Source organism: Canis aureus, chromosome 18 (assembly GCF_053574225.1).
Source record: "Canis aureus isolate CA01 chromosome 18, VMU_Caureus_v.1.0, whole genome shotgun sequence".
In the NCBI taxonomy this organism is placed as follows: Eukaryota; Metazoa; Chordata; class Mammalia; order Carnivora; family Canidae; genus Canis; species Canis aureus.
This window is the reverse complement of record NC_135628.1, coordinates 55,276,259-55,299,914: the sequence shown is the minus strand read 5'-3', so window position 1 is coordinate 55,299,914 and position 23,656 is coordinate 55,276,259. Positions and strand designations below refer to the sequence as shown.

General features: G+C 41.6%; 1 protein-coding gene across 2 annotated transcripts in view; it reads right to left on the bottom strand.

Moving 5' to 3' along the window:
* Nucleotides 1-23,656, bottom strand: part of MKLN1 (muskelin 1) — a 208,695-nt gene that overhangs the window by 174,963 nt on the left and 10,076 nt on the right. The window lies entirely within an intron of this gene.

Sequence of the window (23,656 nt, the reverse complement as noted above, 5' to 3'; positions counted from 1 at the left end):
CCCAAATATGTGAGATGTCATGTCTAAGGTCATTGACACAATTGGCCTTTTGCAGATCTGAATCCACAACCTGAGTACCTGATTCTCAATGACTTTTAGCCTCCTGTAATCAACGGAACTTTTTAGGACTATGCCTATGCTGTTCTTTTCTATGTTCTGTAACTAGCAAGTAGTATATTTCCTGAACTGAATCTCTTAGTTCCTCCTTAATTTCTTCTCACTAATTGTCTTAGGCAATTAAGTCTGCCATCACAAAAATACCATAAACTTTGTGGCTTAAATGACACTTATTTTTCACAATTTTGGAGGCCTGGGAATTCCAAAATCAAAGCGCTAGTAGATCTATTCAGTGTCTGATGAGAGCCCTCCTCCTGATTTGCAGACATCCACCTTCTTGCTCCCGCCCTTGGTCGCCCAAAATATATGTCCTCCTCACACGCAAAATACATTCATTTCATCCCAACAGCCCCAAAAGTCTAAGCTCTTTCCAGCATGAAGTCTAAGTCCAAAGTCTTATCCAAATATCATCTAAACCAGATATGGATGAGACTCATCCTGAGGCAGAGTTCTTCTCCAGCTATGAATTTGTGAAAACAACTAAGTTAAGTGCCTCCACAATACAATGGTAGGACAGCCAGAGGATAGACATCCCTATTCCGATAGGAAGAAACAAGAAAGAAGGGGTGGGTGACTCATGCTTTCATGTGTGTGAGTCCCATGAAAGCAAGGCAAACTCAGACCTTAAAGCCAGAGAATAATCCCCTTTGGCTCCTTGCTCTGCCTTTAGTACTGCCTTTTTGCCCCCCCCCCCCCCCCTTTGTTCTGCAGTGCCAGAGAAACCACCTCAGGGTTCCACCTGGTGGTGGTCACACCTCCAGTGCTCTGGGTAGCCCCACCCTAGAGCTGTGGGTGGAAGAGCCATATGGCTTGTTGTAGCAGAGGTGGTAGCCTCTTTTTTTGTTGTTGTTTGTTTGTTTCTTTAAAGATTTTATTCATTCATGAGAGACACAGAGAGAGAGATCGAGAAAGAGGCAGAGACAGGCAGAGGGAGAAGTAGGCTCCATGCACGGAGGCTGACGTGGGACTCGATCCCAGGTCTCCAGGATCAGGCCCTGGGCTGAAGACAGCACTAAACCGCTGAGCCACTGGGCTGCCCCTAGCCTCCTCTTTTGAAACCCTAATGGCACCCCTGATCTCTGAATTGTTTTCAGGGTCACTCTTTTCCAAAAGTCTTGAAGAATAGTTTATGCTCCAATCAAATCTGTGGTCCTGGTCCTGTAAAATCTAAGACATCCAACAGCCTTTCTTTATTCCATCTATGTCCATTCTCTTCAGCTCACACTGGAGGATGCTGGGGTGGCTGATCAGGTAGGTCTGTGGTTCATATCCACACTAACCTCCTTATCAAATGGTCAGCTAGCCATATTTTTAGTGTTCTCTTCCAACATGCTTTCTTATTTTTTGTAATGTGGACAGGTTTAGAATTTTCCAAATCTTTTAATTCTGGATCCTTTTTTGCCTAACAGTTCCATCATCAGTTCATATCTCTCTCCTCTCAGTTTACCAAAGGCAGTCAGGAGGAATGAAGCCACTTCTTCAACACTTTGCTTAGAAATCTCAGCTAGAGGGACTCCTGGGTGGCTCAACAGTTGCGCATCTGCCTTCTGCCTTCTGCTCAGGGAGCGATCCCAGAGTTCCAGGATTGAATCCCACATCGGGCTCCCTGTAGGGAGCCTGCTTCTCCCTTTGCCTGTGTCTCTGCCTCTCTCTCTAGCTGTGTCTCTCATGAATAAATAAAATATTTAAAAGAAAAAAGAAATCTCCGTGAGATAACCAGTTTCATCGCTTGCAAGTTCTACTGTCACAGAACACAAAAACAATGCAAATCAGCCAAATTCTTTGCCACTGCATAACAAAGATCACCTTTCCTCCAGTCTCCAATAACGTGTTCCTTGTTTCTGCCTGAAACCAGAATGGCCTTTGCTGTCCATATCTCTAGCAATATTCTATTCATATATTCTCTTTAAAAAATGGAAGACCTTCTCTCCAGCTCTCTTACTTCTGAGTTCTTGCAGAATCACCTTTAGTACTTCCTTCATAGCGATACTGAGTTTTTCCAGCATGTACCCCCAAACTCCAGCCCCTACATTGCCCACTTCCAAACTTGCTTCCACACTTTTAGGTATTTGTCACAGCAGCACACCCACTTCTGTGTACCAATTTTCGTCTTAGTTTTCTTGGGCCACTCTAACAAATATAATAGCAGAGAGTTATAATTTAGGACATGCAAGCTACAGCAAAACCATAGGCAAGTCTAACAGGCAAAGGAGAGGGATGTTACTTTATGAAGAACCTGAAAGAAGCTGGGAGGGACTGTTTTGCATGAAGTCCATTAGAGAAAGAGTTCAGGCTGATAACTTCTCATTAGCTAAATTGTCCAGGGAGTCAATATCTTGTAGGAGACACAATGTACATCTTTTCCCTCTTGGAGCTTGTAACTAATGATTCTTTCCTGGTGATGATTCCTCTGTTGGGGTCTGTAATTAACACTTCTTTTGGGAGTCTGTAACTGACCATTTTTCCTGCAACTGACATTGAGTGGTATGAGGACAGAGGCCACCTTCAGGACTGCTCCAAATATAATCACCTTCTAAAGGTCTCACCTTCTAAAACCATCACATCAGGGATTAGGGCTTCAACATATGAATTTGAAGAGAACACAAACATTCAGTCCATAGCACTAATTTGTGATTATGTTCTTTAAAGATTAAAAGAGTTTGCTTAGCGATCATCTGTAGGTCAGAAGACTGGAAAGAATTAAAGCCATGGGGGCTATCCATCCATTTTTGGTTAGTAAATGGAGAAAATCATCATGGGGATTAGAATATGCCCCCAAATAATTCCCATTGAGCATTTCTTGTGTACCAGGAATATGCATGCATTATCTCAATGAATCCTCACAGCAGCCCTTCAAGTAAATTCCGATTCTTGGAGGTCAAGATTTGCCAAACTCACGTGTGCCCTATTACACAATTCTCAAATGTATACATTCAGGATTTCAGAAGGCCAAGAGAAATGTGTGATGTATTCCTAAGACTAATCGTTGTGCCTCAATCTTCTATTCTCTCATGGTTTCCATATTAGCTCATTTCAACTTTGCTATTGTTGAGAATCATTTCCTTAAGCACAACGCTGCCAAAAGGAGTGGATAAAAAGCAAATACCAATACTCTTATCTGTAAGTGAGGGGATAGCCCCTTTATTATTTAGGGCAGAAGAACTTCAGCCAGCCAGCCCCAGCGGGGCCTCTGAGCAGGTCACAGGTGAACACTGAGACTAGCTTCAGGTGTGAAGCTCAGGTCTGTGTGCTCCCAGGAGATGGCAGCAGCAGCCACCATAGCTTCAGCCTGCTGGAGATCCTTTTGCCTGTTGGCATCCAAGCCTAGAAATTCCTGGTATTAGAGATTGCTTTATCCCTCTTGGTTCGCTGAGCTTGGTTGGAGCTGAGGCACAGGGAGTGCAGGAACTGGCAATGATTCGTCATCTCATAAGTGCCTAGTTTTTTTTGTAAACACTTTGGTCTGAACTGTGACCTTGAAGCATGTGTGAAGGAGGACTGGGAAATCTCTGGCCAGGGAGAAGATTGGGGGCACCAATCCCCCTCTCCAGCCTCATGCAGTCAAAAGTCCACGTACAACCTTTTTTTTTTTTTTTAATGACTTTATTTATTTACTCATGAGAGACCCAGGGAGAGAAGTAGAGACATGGGCAAAGGGAGAAGCAAGCTCCCTGCCAGGACCCTGGGATCACGCCCTGAGCCAAAGGCAGATGCTCAACCACTGAGCCACCCAGGTGACCTTCATTTATAACTTTTGATGGCCTAAAACTTAACTACAAATATCCTACTGTTGACTTGAAGCCTTACTGGTCACATAAACAGTCAATTAACCCATATTTGGTATGTTATGTATATTATATGCTGTATTCTTACATTAAAGTGAGCTAGGAAAAGAAAACATTATTAAAATCATAAGGAAATACATTTACAGCACTGGTCTGTGTTTATTTTTTTAAATCCACATATAAGTGGACACATGCAGTTCAAACCCATGTCATTCGAGGGTCAACTGTAGCAACGTAATACTTATATACACACAGGCATAAATGCAGAGGACCCGGGATCATAGTTTGGTGCCACACAAAGAATATAGATTCTCCACCCAGCCTCCCAGCGACCAGCCAGCTGACCTTGTCACTGAATCTGTTAGAGCTACAATTTCCTCATCAACATAGTGTGGACTCAGTGATGTAAAGTACCTGCTAATTCTTAAATTATGAGTTACTGTATTTTTATTTTCTGGATTAAGTAAGGTTGGGCCTTCACCCTTTCAGAATTTTAAAAATCCCAGACACAAGTGCTACAGGATCCTAGTTAATCCCAGGTGAGCACATATCCTGGTTCGGTGAACACTGCCAGCTGCCTAGGAGGTGGGCAGGAATCCCAGGAAATGTCTGAACACCACACAGTTATGGATGAACTGTCAACTGCTGGGGGTTGCTTTGCAAATTACCACATCTAAATGAGGCTGACAAAATAATATTCCAAAAAGCAATTAACACTGACTCCTGGTGTATTTGGAAACCAGAGGTCCTTTTGGGAAAAGTGAAATTGTCTCAGAAAAAAAGTTATCCCACCCTTCTGGGTAGAAATGTTTGAGGTTTAGGGGATTCTTTTTTTTTTTTTTTTTATTCATGATAGACATAGAGGGAGAGAAAGGGAGGCAAAGAGAGAAGCAGGCTCCATGCCGGGAGCCCGACACGGGACTCGATCCCAGGACTCCAGGATCGCGCCCCGGGACAATGGCAGGCACCAAACCGCTGAGCCACCCAGGGATCCCCAGGTTTAGGGGATTCTTAAGTCAGGATCTGTCAGTGCGTCTGTCCCACCGTCTCAATCAGGGGCTCAACTGGGATCCCTGGGTGGCGCAGCGGTTTAGTGCCTGCCTTTGGCCCAGGGCGCGATCCTGGAGACCCGGGATCGAATCCCACGTCGAGCTCCCGGTGCATGGAGCCTGCTTCTCCCTCTGCCTGTGTCTCTGCCTCTCTCTCTCTCTCTCTCTCTCTCTCTCTGTGACTATCATAAATAAATAAAAAATTAAAAAAAAGAAAAAGACACCTCAATCAGGGGCTCAACTTGGTTTTTATGAAGGAGAAAATGGAACTAGCTCCTCTCATTTCCTGCCTGCTTCATCCTGCTAGCTCCCGCTCTCACCTTCATTGCCTGGACGGCTTCAACTTTCATGGATTCATTCAGTAAATACTTACTGGTCACCTACAATGTGCCAGGTGCTGGGAATATACCTAGCTATTAAGGAGTTCACAGTCAGCTGGTCAGAAACTAAATGGGTTAAATATACAAAGTAGCCATAAAAGACTAGCATATAAGTGTAAAATATAAAGTAACAATAGTGGCCATCATGGTGGTTAGCAGAAGGATTAGCTCCTAAAGGCCACAGGCCAAGTATCTTTACTAATTAAAGTTATACTCAGAATATAGTAGAAGCTTTTAGAGTAGGCCTACAGGTATTGGCCCCTGTGGGTCTGTCAAGGCAGTGCTTCCTATTTCACATGAAAGTCGTCACAGGAGAACCCTTCCTGGGCTAGGAAACAAGCTCCAGAAAGCCACTGGAAATGGAAATATATACATGTGACCTGACACGAAAGGATCAGGCTAACTGGGGACAGCTTCTTCCTTTATATTGTCTGCGTTAGAATATCAGCACAGGTGACGGTTAGGTTAAATTAGCTTCAGTGTCAACTGAATAGAGATAACTGGAGGATGACAGAAGAGAGCATAGTGACCGTGAATTCTAGATGGTTCTGCTCTAGAGAAGAGAACCAGATCGAGCATGCAGAGCAGGTCAGAGAGTAAGGGAACAGGGATGTTGTGGGACAAGGGACTCAGCTGAGCCATACAGTACAACAAACAAACAGAAAGGAAGCAAACCAGTTCTCCTGGTTCTCCAACAGCTCAGATTAGGCTGGGGAGGTCAATGGAAGTTTGTCTTCAGAGAGACACCAGATGGGGTAGCCCCAGTGGCTCAGCGGTTTAGCACTGCCTTCAGCCCAGGACTTGATCCTGGAGACCCGGGATTGAGTCCCACATCGGGCTCCCTGTGTGCAGCCTGCTTGTGTCTCTGTGTCTCTCATGAATAAATCTATAAAATCTTATATATATATATATAAATATATATATAAATAATATATAATATATATAAAATAATAATATATAATATATATAAAATATAAATATATATAAAGATATATATATATATAAGAGAATGCCCTCATAATGTTAGAATTGGGCCAAATCACTTCTCAAATGCAAATTTTTTTAAAAGATTTTATTTATTTATTCATGAGAGACACACACAGAGATAGAGAAGCAGAGACACAGGCAGAGGGGGAAGCAGGCTCCACGCAAGGAGCCCGATGTGGGACTTGATCCGAGGTCTCCAGGATCACACCCTGGGCTGCAGGCGGCGCTAAACCACTGCGCCACCGGGGCTACCCTCAAATGCAAATTTTTTTAAAGGTTTTATTTATCTATTCATGAGAGACATATAGAGAGAGACTGAGAGAGAGAGAGAGAGAGAGAGGGAGGCAGAGACACAGGCAGAGGGAGAAGCAGGCTCCATGCAGGGAGCCCAACGCGGGACTCTCACGACCTGAGCCGAAGGCAGTTGCCCAACCACTGAGCCACCCAGGCGTCCCTCAAATGCAAATTTTTATAGAGACCTTTCTTATATTATAATTTTGATTTATTTTTCTTCCTGTATATTTCCAGATAAGCTCAAAATTATCTCCTTTCCCCCCCACCTCTACAACCAATTTCTAGCAATGTTAGTTACTAAACATATAGGACAAAGGTTGAGAACCTCTGGCCTTTGGCCTAATTTTATGCAATTTAATGTTCAGGTCACTGCTCTCAGAGCCCAAAAAATAACCAGCATTATAATGGAATTCTCTGGTGAGCCTCCAAGCAGTGGCTCTCATTCTTGGCTGCATATTGAAATCCCACAGGAAACTTGTAAAACTCCCCACATCACATCCAAAACAGTTACATATTAGGGATGGGACCTAAGCATTGATATACCAATTTTAAGTTTCTCGAAAGGTTTCTTTTTCTTTTTTCTTTTTTCTTTTTTTTTAATTTCCTTTGTAATCATGGATGCAACTTTATTTCCCAAAGGAAAGGTGCTGGCCTGGGACTGGTTCCACCAGCCACGCCTTTCGTTCCTCAAAAGATTTCTATGTGCTGCCAAGGTTGGGAACTTTTCCGCCTTATGTCTTAGCAGGAAGCTGTTCATACTTGACAGCTAAGCTGTCCTCCGTTTAGAATTTCTCCTGAGAAGTAAGGATCAAGAAACCAGATGCTGCAATGGCAGCTAGTTTGGACATCCACTTAGTTGTAAGATTTCCATTTTTACTTTCTCACCTTGTCCACCAGGTCTACAGTTAAGATGAACTTGGGTGCTTAAAGTTGTGAACAGTTAACCAGGATCTTAAAGAGAATTGGTAACAGGTTATGCTGGTGTAAATGCCACACTCCAGAGACCCCACATTCATCCTAAAAGCAAACAGAAATGCTTCTTTAAATCCCCCACACTTTGGGGGTGCATGGGTAGCTTAGTCCATTGACTGTCCAACTCTTTGTTTTGGCTCAGGTCACAATCTCAGGATCATGGGATCGAGCCCCACATTGGGCTCCATGCTCAGTGGTGGGGGCCGGGGTGGTCTGCTTGGGATTCTCTTTCTCCCTCTGCCCCTCCCCCTTTGCAAATAAATAATCTTTTTTTTTTTTTTTTTAAGATTTTGTTTATTTATTCAGGAGAGACACAGAGAGAGAGAGAGAGAGAGAGGCAGAGACACAGGCAGAGGGAGAAGCAGGCTCCATGCAGGGAGCCCGACGTGGGACTCGATCCCGAGGTCTCCAGGATCACGCCCTGGGCTGAAGGCGGCCATAAACCGCTAAGCCATGGGGGCTGCTCCATAATGTTTTGTTTGTTTTTTTTAATCCCCCACACTAAGTCTTTTTCCTCTCTTTCTTTTTTTTTTTTTTAATTAATTAATTTATTTATTTATGATAGTAACACAGAGAGAGAAAGAGAGAGAGGCAGAGACACAGGCAGAGGGAGAAGCAGGCTCCATGCACCGGGAAGCCCGACGTGGGACTCGATCCTGGGTCTCCAGGATCACACCCCGGGCCAAAGGCAGGCGCCAAACCACTGCGCCACCAAGGGATCCCTTTCCTCTCTTTCTTTATCCAATTTTTCTCTTCCTCTCTCTTCCTACCTGTCTCCTTCAGCTGTTCTCCCATGCAATCAGTATCTTTTACTGCTCCTCTTACACCTTGTTTCTTCCCTGCATCTCTCTATTCCTTCTGCATCTGACTTGACTTCGTTCACTCTATCATCTTGCTCTAACCCACACACATACTTCTTTCTTTCATCTTTTCCACTTGCTGTTCCTTTAAAAAAAAAAATTATTTGACAGGAAGAGAGAGAGAGAGAGAGAGCGCACACACAAGCAGAGGGAAGCAGGAGCAGCAGACTCCCCGCTGAGCAGAGAGCCCAATGTGTAGCTCTCTCCCAGAACCCTGGGATCATGACCTGAGCTGAAGGCAGATGCATAACTGACCGAGCCACCCAGTCACCCCCCACTTGCTGCTCCTTGATGGACTATACTGTAGAACAAAACCGTGGTCAGATATTTATTATTACTAAATAAGATATTTGTTATTAACTTTAAAAGCAGATAAGAAAAGAAAAAAAAAAAAACAGATAAGTTCTGGGGCCCCTGGCTGGCTCAGCTGGTAGAGGGTATGACTCTTGATCTCGAGGTCATGAGTTCCAGCCCCATGTTGGGTGTAGAGATTACTTAAAATAAATAAATAAAAATCAAAACAAGTAAGTTCTGAAAATGCTGTATTTGTCTCTCTAGGAGAAAAAAGAGCTTGTTCATAGTTGGCATTCTTTAAATACTAACTATAATCATTATTTTTCTTACAACTTCCTTTATTGGCCTTACGTTACTTTTTTCGAGTAGTTCAGTGACCCTCAATACAAAAATGGTTCTTTGCTTCAGTAACCCCAACGACAGCAGCTGACATCACTATAAAAAAGAGAAAGAAGCTAAAAGCAGTAGAGTGTATGCACCCTGCGTTGCATATTCAGTTACAAAATCATCATTATCATTATTATTGTAATTGCAGAGAAGAGGCATTTAAATAATTGTTCAAAGTATCTTCTTGAGGCAGTAAGAAAATCAGGGCCAGCTGTCAAAAACCAACCTACAATAATAATCCCATATGTGCATCTTCAGTATTCATAGCAACTTTACAGTAACAAATTGTGCATTCATCTAATGTCCTTAAACAACAAACCTTGATCAAATCCATTTTCTCACTTGGCAGTTGACCCGCGTTTTTAAGCAGTGCCCCTGAACAATCTTAGAATCATAAGCCACCAAACAGGAATTGCACCATCAGTTCAATGATAAACTGAGGTGGGTAGGCCAGCATCCACCTCCTATGTTATGGCCACAAATGTAGGTACACAAGTAGAGTGGACATGGGGTAGATAGATCAGTGGACAACTAAAACATTTAGGAGAAATATCCAAAAGATAGGCATGGTATCGACTTGAAATTTGTAAACAAATGAGGACTATGAGAAAAGAGGAAAGGTCTTGTTTTTAGTTGTGTGAGATCAGCCAAAAGTATTTGAGATTTTTCTCTTCCCAAGATACAGCTGTGAAATGACTAATAGGAATTAAGTGAGCCCGCATCAAGAACTGAATGTGCCACTTCACTGGGAACAGAAAATGTTCCCCTGATAGAAGCTGTCCTCTCAGATTAGTACCTTGGGTGTTTTAAAGAGGAGCAGCCAGACGCAGATACGGTGCATTTACAAAGAACAAGAATTATCCAAGCATCTTTGCAACTTTCCCCATATCTTGGTACTTTTGAATCGGGTTTATGTCTACAATTCCATGTCCTTGATGAAACTGAAGAGAGAGGGGAAAAAAGGAAGATGGAGAAAGATAATTTCCTGTCACATTGTTTTTTCCTTGCTGGGCTACTGTTGCCTTCCAGTAGGAGTCTTGCTTAAGACAGCCTGAGCAATTTAAGAATCGGTGAATGACCAATACTTGAAGAAGTTAGTAACGTTGTAATGGATCAGTATTATTTGCATATTTGCATCTCAGCTAAAATCAAGTTTCCTACACAGTCTCATCCCATTTCAATAATTAAAATATTTTTTTCTACAAAAGTATCGGAAGGGATACTGATTGACATTTTGAAAGGCGTTTCAAGGCACAATCCACGTACTTTATTTCATTGTAGAAAGTAAGACACCAACAAAAATAAATTCAAACTTCAAAATAGTTTAAAATGGAGGGGCATCTGGGTGGCTCAGTGGTTGAGCATCTGTCTCTGGGTTAGATGGTGATCCCAGGGTTCTGGGATCGAGTCTCACATCAGGCTCCCTTCAGGAAGTCTGCTTCTCCCTCTGCCTATGTCTCTGCCTCTCTTTGTGTCTCTCATGAGTAAATACATTAAAAAAAAATTTTTTTTTAAGTTTAAAATGGAAAGAAAAATCTTTCTTACTCTTAACCCGAGGTTCACATTGTTAACTATTTGTGTATTCTTTCCACATAAGCATATAAAATATATATACCATTTTTACACAAAGCAGATCATATAATATGTAGTGCCCTATTGCAAGGTGATAGAAAAAAATATATATCGGGGATACCTGGGTGGCTCAGTCGATTAAGCATCCAATTCTTGATTTAGGTTCCAGTTGTGTCTCAGGATTGTGAGATTGAACCCCGAATCAGGCTTCACACTGGGCGTGGAGCCTGCTTAAGACTCTCTCTTCCTCTTCACTGCCCCTTCCCCCCAAAAGAAAATATTATATATTGGTTTCTAACCCCCAGTTCCTGGCATAGAGCTCCTAAGGCCTTTGTTAAATTTCTAAGTGATAGCACTAGGAGCATCTTTTGTTCTAATATTTGGTCTCTGATCCCACTTCCTGACACAACTTCCTAAATACCTTTGCATTTCTTGGCAATGTCTTTTGTTCTAGTTACATGGACTCCTGGATGACTCCTGAATAGGGGCTGCTCCCCAGAAAGACCAAGCCATGATTAGAGAAGGGCTGGAAATGGAGTTAATAATTGATGATGCCAATGTGATGAAGGCTCCATGAAAATCCCAATAGTATGGGGTTCAGAGAGCTTCCAATTTGGTGAACACTTCCACCTAATGGAAGGTGATGCAGCCCAACTCATTAGGGACAGAATATCCTGCACTTGGGGCCCTTCCAGACCTCACCCTTTGTATCTCTTCATCTGGCTATTCATCTATATCCTTTACATTATCCTTTATCACATAATAAACTGGTAAGCATAATGGTTTCCCTGAGTTCTGTGAGCTGTTCTAGCAAATAATCAAATCCAAAGGGTGGGAGATCATGGGAACCTCTGATTTGTAGCCAAGTCAGACAGAAATTGTGGATAACTTAGGGACCTACTACTTGAGATTAGCATCTGAAGTCAGGAGCAGTCTCATGAGAATGAGCCCTTGATCTGTGGGATCTTACAATATATAGATAGTGTCAGAATTGAATTAAATAGCAGAACACCCAACTCGCGTCACAGAGATTTGCTTTGTGTGGGAAAAATGCCCACATACCTGGTATTAGAGTGTTGTGAGTGTGGTGGTAGTATGAGAGCAAAAGAGATACACAGGAGGAACACTGGGTTTTTCCTAAACACACAACTTCGCTTCATTTATTTAATAATGATTAAATCATTTCCACTTACTGTTGTTATAAACAGTGTTTCCATAGATATCCTTATATGTGTCACTGGGAACTTCTCTGACTCTAGGATAAATTCCTTTAAGTGAAATGGCTAGGTCAAAATATATGTATATTAGGATTGAGTTAGATGTTCCCATATAGTAACTCCAAAATTGTTGTTCCAGTACACCTTTCTTTTCTTTTTTTTTTCTTTTCTTTTCTTTTCTTTTCTTTTCTGTTCTGTTCTTTTCTTTTCTTTTCTTCTTTTCTTTTCTTTTCTTTTCTTTCTTTTCTTTCTTTTTTTCTTTTCTTTTCTTTTCTTTCTTTTCTTTTCTTTCTTTCTTCTTTTCTTTTCTCTTTTCTTTTTTTTAGATTTTATTTATTTATTCACGAGAGACACAAAGAGAGGCAGAGACATAGGCAGAGAGAGAAGCAGGTTCCCTGCGGGGAGCCTGATACAAGACTCTATCGAAGGACCCTGGGATCACGACCCAAGCCAAAGGTAGACACTCAACCACTGAGCCACCCAGGTACCCCCAGTACACGTTTCTATCAACAGTGTAAGTTCACTTATATCCTTGCCAAATCTGAGTTTTATCAAATTTGCTTCTGTTTGTCAATCTGATAAGGAAAAATAGTATCACATTGTTGTGATTTGCACTTTCTAAGCACTAGTGAAGTTGTGGTTTTTTCCAAGTAGTTCTTGCCATTCTTCTTTTCTTTATGAAATAATTGGTCATATTCTTTGCCCAAGTTTCTGTTCATTATTTTCCCTCATAAAACTGTAAGATCTCTTTGTGTAATAAAGAAATAAGCACTTTTTCTCTTGAGTTTTTCTCTAGGGTTGCAAATAATTTATCTTCTGCACCATTTGTCCCTTGGCTCTATTTACAGGGTTTTCTTATTGTCATATTTGTTTTTACCATGTGAAAGTTTTAAAGTTTTATACCTAAAGCATTTATCAGCATTTTCCTTTTTTGGTTTCTGAGTTTTGTCATTGTTTTAAATATTAGCTCTTCTTGCCAGATGAGTCTCTTTACAGTTGCCACTTTATTTTTTTTTTTAAGATTTTATTTATTCATTCATGAGAGACACAGAAAGTGAGAGTGAGAGAGAGAGAGAGAGAGAGGCAGAGACAGGCAGAGGAAGAAGCAGGCTCCATGCAGCCCGACGTGGGACTCGATCCCAGGTATCCAGGATCAGGCCCTGGGCTGAAAGGCGGTGCTAAACCACTGAGCCACTCGGGCTGCCCACAGTTGCCATTTTAATGCACCAGGGTTAATTTAAATTCCACTATGTCGGGATCCCTGGGTGGCACAGCGGTTTGGCGCCTGCCTTTGGCCCAGGGCACGATCCTGGAGACCTGGGATCGAATCCCACATTGGGCTCCTGGTGCATGGAGCCTGCTTCTCCCTCTGCCTGTGTCTCTGCCTCTCTCTCTCTGTGTGACTATCATAAATAAATAAAAATTTATAAAAAATAAATAAATAAATAAATAAATAAATTCCACTATGTCTTGTTAGTACAGGTTAAAAAATTATGTTTTACTGTGGAAAGAGGAAACTTATAAAGTTAAAAGTCATTAAGAGAAGGGCGGATCCTTTTATTGTCCCTGGCTGACCTGCTGGCCTCACAAAATGGTTCCAGGGAAGGGAACTCTGCTTCTCTTTTGGTCTCCTTTTTATAGAGCAAGTAAGTGTGAGAGTAAGCCTTATCAGTGAAAGGAATAATCAGACTGTCTTGGCATCAGGCAGCCTGGATTTTAGTACCAGCTATTTACCAGAGTTGTCTGGGAAACACTCCAGCTGCCCAGCATCTAGACTTTTGGACCCCTGGGATGTTACACAAGTGAAGCCAGTGGTCCCACAGGAAGCAGAGCTTGTGGACAGTTTCTCAGGCTGGAAGAAGACCCTTCCCTCAGCATCCAACCCTCCATACCTCGTTTGAGCTAGCTCGTTACCCAAGCAATGCAGAATGAGCACCCAGATTCATTTAGATCAAGCCTATTCTTTGTATCCCATTAAATTAGTCAAGGAGTCAGGAAATGGGGATGAGGTTGACCCTTTTTTACTCCCAACTTTTTATTTTGAAAATTTTCAAACCCACAAGGGTCAAAAGAATGGTACAATGAATGCCCTTATATTCTTCACCTAGATTCACCAATTATTAACATTTTGTCATCTCTGCTGTATCTTTCTACAAATATGCATTTTTATGCATTGAAGCATTTGAAAGTAAGTTGAATACTTTATGATGGTTCACCAAAATAATTTAGCATACATCTAAGGAGAAAGGCATTCTCCTACATAACTGCAATGCCACTTTCAGACCTATGCAAATTAATGATTCAATATCTTTAATTCCACATTTAAATTTCTCTAATTGTCCTAAATGTCTTTTATGGCCATCTTTTTTGCTTAATCCAAGATCTTAACAAGGTCTATACATTGCATTTGATTCTGTCCTTAGTCCAGGGTCCCAGGGTGAACATTCAGCTTTTCATTGTCATGACTGGAGATGTTACTGGCATCTAATAGATAGAGACCATGGATGCCTGCTAAGTATCCTACAACACACAGACAACCCCCAACAACAAAGAATTAGCTGATGCAAAATGTTAATTAGTGTTGAGATTGAAAAACCTTGTTCTAGTCTGTCTAGAACAGTGTTCTCAGTTTTTGGTGTTTTTCATGACACTGGCCAGCTTTAATATTGAATGTTCCACACTCCAGGATTTTCTGATTTTTGCCTCATGATTAGTTTCCATTTAAACATATTTGGCAAGAATATTACATGGATCATTGTAACGATTAGCTGTTACTGCATACCAACCCACCCCCACACTCGACATTCTCCTATTGACTAGGTAGTTCTGCTGATCTGGGCTGGGCTCAGCTGATTTTGGCTGGACTCATTCATGGATCTGTAGTCATTTGGCAGACTGGAGGTTGGCTGGTTTAGGATCCCAAGTCAACTGGGATGATTGGACTCCACTCCATTCATCTCTCAACTTAGTAGGCTAGTCTTGGCCTATTCTCATGGAAGAGGTAGGGTCTGAAAGAAAGTGGAAGCCTGTACATCTGTCAAGGCCTAGGCTTAGAACTACACTCTGTCACTTCAATTGCATTATATTGGCCAACGAAGATAACAAAGCCAGCCTATATTCAAGTAGAAATAAAATCTACCTCTTGAGAGGAATTGCTGCAAAGTCACATTGCAAGGGGTGTGGATAGGGAGGGAAAGAAGTATCATGTACTTCTTACTTCCTCATATCAGAAGGAATATAATGCCAGGTTGTCCCACCATTAGTGATGTTAAGTTGTGATACTTGATTAAGTAGTAACTGACAGCTCTCCTTTGGAAAGGTGTATCTTTCCTCTATGCAGGGTGATGCAGGGTGCACTGCTATTCTGTGTGCCATTGTTTTAGTTTCCTAGGGCTGTTATAACAACAGAGTACCCAGAAATTGGGTGGTAAAACAACAGAAATGTATTGTCTCATAGTTCTGAAGGCTAGATGTGTAAAAACAGTGTTTTTAAAAACAATAAAAACAATGTTTTTATACATCGGCAGGGCTCCCTCTGAACCTTTAGGAGAGAAGTCTTCTTGCCTCTTCTAGCTTCTGGTAGCCCCAGTCATGCCTTGGCTTGCAACTGCAGCACTTTAATTCAGCCTCCATATTCACGTGGCATTCTCCTTGTGTCTCTGTGTCTTCACATGACCATCTTCTTTCAAGGACACCAATCATACTGGATTAGAGTCCCATTCTATTCCAGTATGATCTCATCTTAACTAGTTACATTTGCAATGACCCTAGTTCCAAATAAGATCACATTCTAGGATCCTGAGGGTAGGGCTTCAATATACCTTTCATGGGAAACACAACTCAACCCATAACACCCATCATCCCCTCAGCCAAAGGTTTTATCCATCCACTTATAGTCTTTGATTGAATGAGTTTATTACATTGGGGACTGCATGACAGTATCTCTCTTAAACCTCATCATTTCTTCAATACTTACTAGCTGGCATTCTTCTGTAAAGAAGGAGGTTTTGTTTTCCTATTTCCTCTCCATCTCTTCTCTCCTCCCTCCTCTTTGGTCACTGTGGTGTGTGACTTTTTCTCTTAATACAACCATCATTTTTATACAACCATACCAACAAAATTTTGGTGATCAGATTGTCTCCAATTTGACTAGCGAGAGTCCCTAAAGTCAACTCTTAATGAAAAAAAGTACAATAAGTATTTAAACTTTTATTGAATTTAAAATTCTTCTTCAGATTTTTAAAAAAATTCTTCTTATTAAGATATAATGTGACTACTCCCACTAATCTGTCCCATAGGACCTACTTCTGCTGTCCCAGTAAGTCAGGGCTTATATTCTCTCCCTGGGGGTGCTGTGTGATTATTCCCCATGGGAAAAGTCTCATCATCATTCCTAAAGTACAGCCATAAAAAATAATAAAATAGAAACACTGTTATTTATTGGGTATACTGTTTTACGTATGTTATTTTAAATGTCATAATAAGTCTGTGCCTAAATGATGTTACTATATATTACAAAAGAGCAATCAGAGGTTTAATGTGAGATACTAGAAAGAGTATGGATTTTTTTTTTTTTTAAAGATTTTATTTATTTATTCATGATAGTCACAGAGAGAGAGAGAGAGAGGCAGAGACACAGGCAGAGGGAGAAGCAGGCTCCATGCACCGGGAGCCCGACGTGGGATCCGATCCCGGGTCTCCAGGATCGCGCCCTGGGCCAAAGGCAGGCGCCAAACCGCTGCGCCACCCAGGGATCCCAGAGTATGGATTTTGTAAATGATGATTTGAATCCTGGCTTTACCACCTATCATGTATGTGATCTAGGGTCTCAGTAGGTATAAGTTTGTTTATCTGTATTGTAGTGATGAGGATACTTGCCTCAGAGGTCTGAGCCCAGCTGCTGACCTGACCTAGAGTAGGTGTCTATTAGTCTTCTCTTTCCATATCCTGATAACTTCTAGGTCATGTTGGATAAATGACAATACAGAGTCCACGAGCAATTAATTAGGAGTCAATCAATTTCATTAATTCAGAATATGGTCCCTAGGAATTAGAGATAGCTCAACCTAAGTTTCAGCTAAAATTTAGCTTTAAATATCCTTGGGGAGAAACAGTTTCCTTTTTTTTTTTTAAGATTTTATTCATTTATTCATGAGAGACACAGAGGCAGAGACACAGGCAGAGGGAGAAGCAGGCTCCACACAGGGAGCCCAGTGCAGGACTTGATCCCTGGTCTCCAGGATCAGGCCCTGGGCCAAAGACAGGCGCCAAACCGCTGAGCCACCCAGGAATCCCTGAAAAATAGTTTCCTAATCCATTTCTTAAACAGTAATGTGGGAAGGAAATCATATCCACTCAACTTAAGAGAACAACTTTTGGGGAGATCTTTTGCATTTTACGTGCATATTAGGAAGTTCGTTTACAAACCGATCTTCCAAATAGACTCAATTTGTTCATCTGAAAACAGTGTATTCATTCATCCCACAAATAAGTACTGAGCACCTATTATGTCCCATGCAATGTTCTAGGCACGTGGGATACATCAAAGAATAAAACAATATTCCTGGGGTGCTGGGTGTTAGTAGCTTAAGCATCCGACTTCTAATTTCAGCTCAGGTCATGATCTCAGGGTCATGAGATCAAACCCCTCATCAGGCTCTGCTCTGGGCATGGAGCTTGCTTAAGATTTTCTCTCTCTCCTTCTCCCTCTCGCTCTGCCCCTACCTCGCACTCTCTCTCTCTGTTTCTAAAAACAAAACAAACAAACAAAAAAAAACCCTAAACATTCCTGCCCTTGTTTCCCTTTTAGTTGGGGGAGATAGGTGAAAAACAAATAAATTTGCAAACTTTATACAGTATTAGAAGTAGGTAAGTACTAATGAGAAAAAGAAACAAAATAGGAGTGTATAAGAGGGGCCTGCAATTTGAAATAAACTTGGCATCATTTAAAAGGTGATACTTTGAGGGACACCTGGGTGGCTCAGTGGTTGAGAGTCTGCCCTTGGCTCAGGTTGTGATCCTGGAGATCCTGGGATCTCGATCCTGGGATCGAGTCCCACATTGGCTTCCTGAGGGGTGCCTTCTCCCTTTGCCTATGTCTCTGCCTCTGTGTGTGTGTGTGTGTGTGTGTCTCATGAATAAATAAATAAAAATCTTAAGAAAAAAAAAGGTGATACTTTGAACAAAGACTTAAAGGTGGTGAGGAAAGTGGTCAGGTGGCCGTCTGGGAGAACAGCAAACACAAAGGCTCTTGAGCAGGAGTGCACACAGCAAGGAGGCCAGTTTAGCTGGAGTGCATGAATGAGGGGAAGTGTTTTATTTATCTAACACACACTTAGCTAGTCCTTGCTAGTAGCAGTATTTTAAGCATTTAAAAATATTAACTAATCCTCCCACCAACTTAGTGAAGTGGATACTGTTGTTCTCTTTTTCCAAATGACAAAACTGAAGCACAAGAAGGTTAAAAAACCCACCCCCAAATGATGTAACTGTCAAGTGACAGAGCTGGCACTGGAGCTCAGTTGTCTGTCTCTAGAGGCTTTGGGGGCTTTGAGGCAGCAAAAGATGCCGTACTGCCTCCTGGTAGTAGGAGATGAGGTCCGATAATGATAACGGGGGACAGATCCCATAGGTCATCAGAGGCCTTTGATAAAGTTTTGGGTTTTTGTTCTGAGCGATAGGGTTTTTGAACAGAAGAGTGATATGCATTTGTTTCTGTTGTTATTCCAGAAATTTCCAAACCACTTACATACTTTATATAAAGTATCTAGCATTTCATATGTTTATGCAAATTCAAAATTTGCAACGTATGGGATAAAAGAAAATTTGATACATGTAATCCAGAGATGATATCCCACCAAATGCCATTTGTGTAAAGAGGGGTGTCTTCTGTCCTAAAGTCTTACAAGAACTTTTTTTACTGTAAGAACCTGGCACACTTATGTGTTTGGCTGTGCTTTCTTGGGGGCAAAAAGGCAAAGTTTTGACCAAAAAACTTTATTTTCCTACTTTGACGGGGGAAAAGTGTATAGAGGCAAATGAGGCTATTTAAGATATGTCCTGTCTCCATACCAAAAATGATGGGTTAGTGGTGCTGCTTTCTTGGGGCATAATATGTCAGCACCCTGTAGGGGGCCACCCACTTTCACTGGGGCTCCCTGACTTCAAGTGTTAGAGTGATCCAGAGGCAGCAGCCCTTGAGAGTAATTAAAGGATTGAGGTATGAGCCATCCACCATTCTCCAGGAGCACTTAGGTCCAGTACTGGCAGAGTCAGTCTGGAGAAGAGAAAGCACTGAGCAGGTCACAATCATCCAGGAATGATATTAATAATAATAATTGCCAGTTTATTTAGCATTTGCTGTATGCCTACTGTTGTGCCAAATGCTTTAGAATCACGAACTATATAGTATCATCATCCCCATGTTATGGATAAAGAAGAAACTAAGGCTTTAAGAGATGAAGTTAAATTGTCCAAGATCAGGGTGCCTGGGTGGCTCAGTCAACGAAGTGTCTGACTTTGGTTCAAGGTGTGATCTCAGGGTTCTGGGATCAAGGCCTGTGTCAGGTTCCCTGTTCAGTGGCGAATCTGCTTCTCCCTCTCTTTCTGCCCTTCCCCACCCCATTCTTGCTCTCTCTTTCTCTCTCAATTAAATAATAAAAAATTTTTAAAAATTGCCCAAGATCATACACAGCTGCAATTTAAGCATAGCTCTGCCGATCTCCAAAGCCTGCATTCTTACTCTTTTATTCTATGCTGTCTGGGAATATAATTCTCTGTGGTTATTCCTTCTGTTAACTCTAAAAATATGGTCTTTCTGGAGGTAGTTCCAGTTCCGAATTTCCAACTGCCTTTTGGACATACCTGCAAGTTTCAGCTATATCCTTCCTTCTAATGTTGAGTATATCATACACATCTTATGTGCCTCATCAGATTCTCTTGTCATCATTTCTTTCTCTGTCTCTGCCACTGCTGCAGCTGACTTGCTTTCCTTGGGCCCAGGTAGGCCTGCAACCTAAGGCTGGACTTATCTGCCACTTTCTCAGCCTGGTCACCACCTTGACTGCCACTGAGTGACCAGGCTCACCAGCTTCACACCATGAATTTCTAGCTTCTCTTTCTACTCCTCAACCAGGATTAAAGGCCATACTAGAGGGCACGGGGCTTCCTGAGAGACTTAACAATGGGACCATATTACATAACCTACAAGTGTGAGGAAAGTTACTCCTGGTGTGGTGACTCATGATCAGTGGGAAACAGGACATGGGAGGGAACCACAGAGATGGATTCCTTTTCCTTTCTCCCTCAGAAGAACTTACCTGAGCGTGTTTTCACCATATAGCACCTGGAGGTATTCTGTATGGATTTGCAGACATATCTACTGTCTCTTCAGATTGTTCAAGTATTATTTTGCATTGCTTCCTGTCTTTCTCTGTCTTCCTTCCCTTTTTTTTGTCTCACTCTTACTGCCCTGGGATTGCATCTCCTAAATAAAACATTAGTGTTAATTCTAGGTTTGAGTTCTATTTTCTATAAAACATAGGCTAAGAACTTCAGGCTCAATTTCTCTAAATGGAACCACCACTTCCTAAATTTTCTTGGCTCAAACCCAAGAGGCCAAGAGTGTGAGAGATTGAGGCCAATTCTAGAAGATAATCATAGCTGATAATAAATTTAAGTATTATCACTATAACTGATAGAAGTCATGTATTATCCCCAAAAAAGGTACAGTTTATCAGGAAGAAAATAAAAATAATTAAAAGGCTCCTTGGCGGTAAAAAGACTCTTAACCAATAGCTCAAAACTAGCCTTAATCCTAAACTGGACGACAGAAATACCTCTGGGTTTTGATAACTGCCTGAAAGCATCAGAATACCTGCCACATCTATAACCCCCTCGGAGTTTCTAATAGACAGGAAACCAAATTATTTATCAACTTATTGTTTGTCATTCCAAACAAAACCATGTGTTCCGTGAGCAGGCACCTAACCTAGGGCAGTAAACCAATGCTGATGTGATGACTTGCCAAGAAAGCTCTGCCCAACAGTCTGTAGTTAGTGGTTGAGCTGCCAACCCAGTTAGTTCCTTTGGGGGAGTTGAAAATGGAAATTCAGAGAGGGAGTCAGCGGTTAGCAATGCACAGAAGCTAAAAGACACACAGAAGAAAGGATGAAAACAGAACTCACGTGGCCTCAGAAACCATGATGCAATATAAACTGTGGAATAGAGAAAAGAATAGAAAGTACTTAGGAAGGGCAGCAGAAGCAGAGAGCCCCAATCATAAATAATTAGAGCACAGAGCAACAGATATTTACTGCGGAAGAGGCCATAAGATAGCCCAGCTGCTATGGCCAAACTGTGTGCTGAATCACCTTCCAGTTCCCACTGGTCATTACTTAAACTTAGATTGAAGTGACCTGAGCCTGTCTATTCTGGAAATTAAATTGTTGCCTCTCCATATCTATATCCGGCAAGATCATGGCAGGAAACTGAAGGTACATTCAGCTGGGGGTTTGAAAATAATTTGATGAAGACACTACTTGCAAGGATGTAGGCAGGGTTTGGGGCACTTAAGAGAAATATTGAGACACCTAAGGACTACAAGAGTGGAAACTCAGGGCTGAAGACAAGAGAAGCAAATAATGTTGTAGGAGGCCAGAAGGAGGTTATTGCTGTTGCCAGACCAGGGTACTAAAAAAGGAGGAAAGGAGAAGAAATACTTCCACGCCCCTTTCATCCCCCCATACTTGCTGATGCTTCCCATTGGCCAGACTCAACACTGAGCCAGTGCACAGTAGAGTCCAGATTATTATTATCATCACAGTAACAGCCTCATGGGGCACACAGCAGGGCAGGGAAGGCTAGGGGTCTGTCATGGGCTGACTAGTGGCCCCTTCAAAAAATACATTCACGTGCTGATCCCCAGACCCTGAGAATGTTATAGTATATGGCACAAAGTTCTTAAATTTAGGGTCCTGAGAGGAGGAGCTTATCCTGAATTACTTGGGTGAGCCCTAAATATAATCACATATAACCTAATAAAAGAGAAATAGTGGGAGTTTTGAGAAAGAAGAGGAGGTAACAATGTGACCACAGGATCAGAAATCAGAGTGAATGTGGCCACAAGCCAAGGAAAGCCTGGAGCTGTCAGAAGCTGGAAGAATTGAGGTACAGACTCTGCCCTGGAGCCTAGGGAGGGAACGGAGCCTTGCCAAAACCTTGATTTTTGTCTTCTAGCTTCCAGAACTGTGAGAAACTAAAATTCGTTTGTTTTAAGCCACCCAGTCTGTGGTAATTTGTTATGGCAGTCACAGGAACTAATAGAGGGGGCTTGGGGAGCCTGGGTGGTTCAGTCAGTTAAACATCTGCCTTCAGCTCAGATCATGATCCCAGGATCCTGGGATTGAGCCCTGCATCCAGCCCTCTGCTCAGACAGAAGCCTGCTTCTCCCCCTCTCTCTGCCTTTCCTGCTGCTTCCCTTGCTTGTGCTTCAGTGCTCCATCTCTGTCAAATAAATAAAATCTTTTAAAAAAGAAAAAAAATAGAGGGGGCTAAATGGAGAATGACTAGCACAAAAATCTATTCATCTCAAATATTGTGTTGACCACCATAATATCCTGATCACCTTGGCTGGATATTATTTTGCCTCCCTTCCTCTATTCCCTTTGGTACTTCTTTTTAGACCACTCATATGATTTAAATTAAATGTTCCCAAGTCATTGTTACTTTTGCATGCAAATAGATTTTCATCCTAACCAGATTATAACATTCTTTAGAACAAAAACCTTGTCGTGTACATCTTTGTATCCCATGAAAATCCTAGCACAGTACTTTAGAACAGAGTGGACATTCTGTAATTGGTAAATGAGAAAGAAAGCCTCCATTTGTCCATCTGTAAATGGAAAATAAAAATTTCCACTGACTTGCCTTTCAGAGATAATAATGGCAATGTTTCCCAGAAACAATTTCTGCACCTGTTAACAGAATGATATATCTGAAATACCTATTCCTGCTGGAGTGATTCCTCAGAAAAAAATTGCATCTAGTTTTAGCATGCCCTCCCTTCTTCTATGTGGAGCTGAAACTTATGCAGTTCACCCTAAGGAGGAAAAGACCAAGGATAATTAAGAAAATAGAAGAGCTTGGTATTGGTATTTTCTCAGAAACTTTGGTTCATCCAGTAGATATTTATCAAAGGACTATTATGTTAAAAGTATAGTTCACCCCCCACCCCCAAAAAAAAGTATGGTTCATAAATGCTGGGAAAACACACACACACACACACACACACACACACACACACACAGAATAAGGCATGATCCCAAGTGAGTAATTGTCACACAATTTGATGAATGTTTTTTATAAGAAAAAAAATGCTATGGAACCAGAAAGAAGGGAATGATTAACTCTACTGATGGGAGTTTCACCAAAAAAAGTCACATTCAAGCTGGTCTTTTAGGACTTCATCAGGCAGAGGCAATGTCAAGAGCATTCAGGGACCAAGAGAAAAATAACTTTGCCTGAGCTATTGCCAAGCAAACCACACCCTCAGCTCAGCCCTATTGTATTCACAAAGACCTATTTTTATTCATTATCCCCATAGCTACTTTTTAAGAAAGGAGGAGAATGCTGAGTACCTCCTTATTTTGCATCTAGGTACTTTGTATGTCAAAGAAAGGAGATTATCCAAAGGGAAAGCAGAGGTAGATTTCTGACAAGTCCAATAATGACTAGTCAAATAGC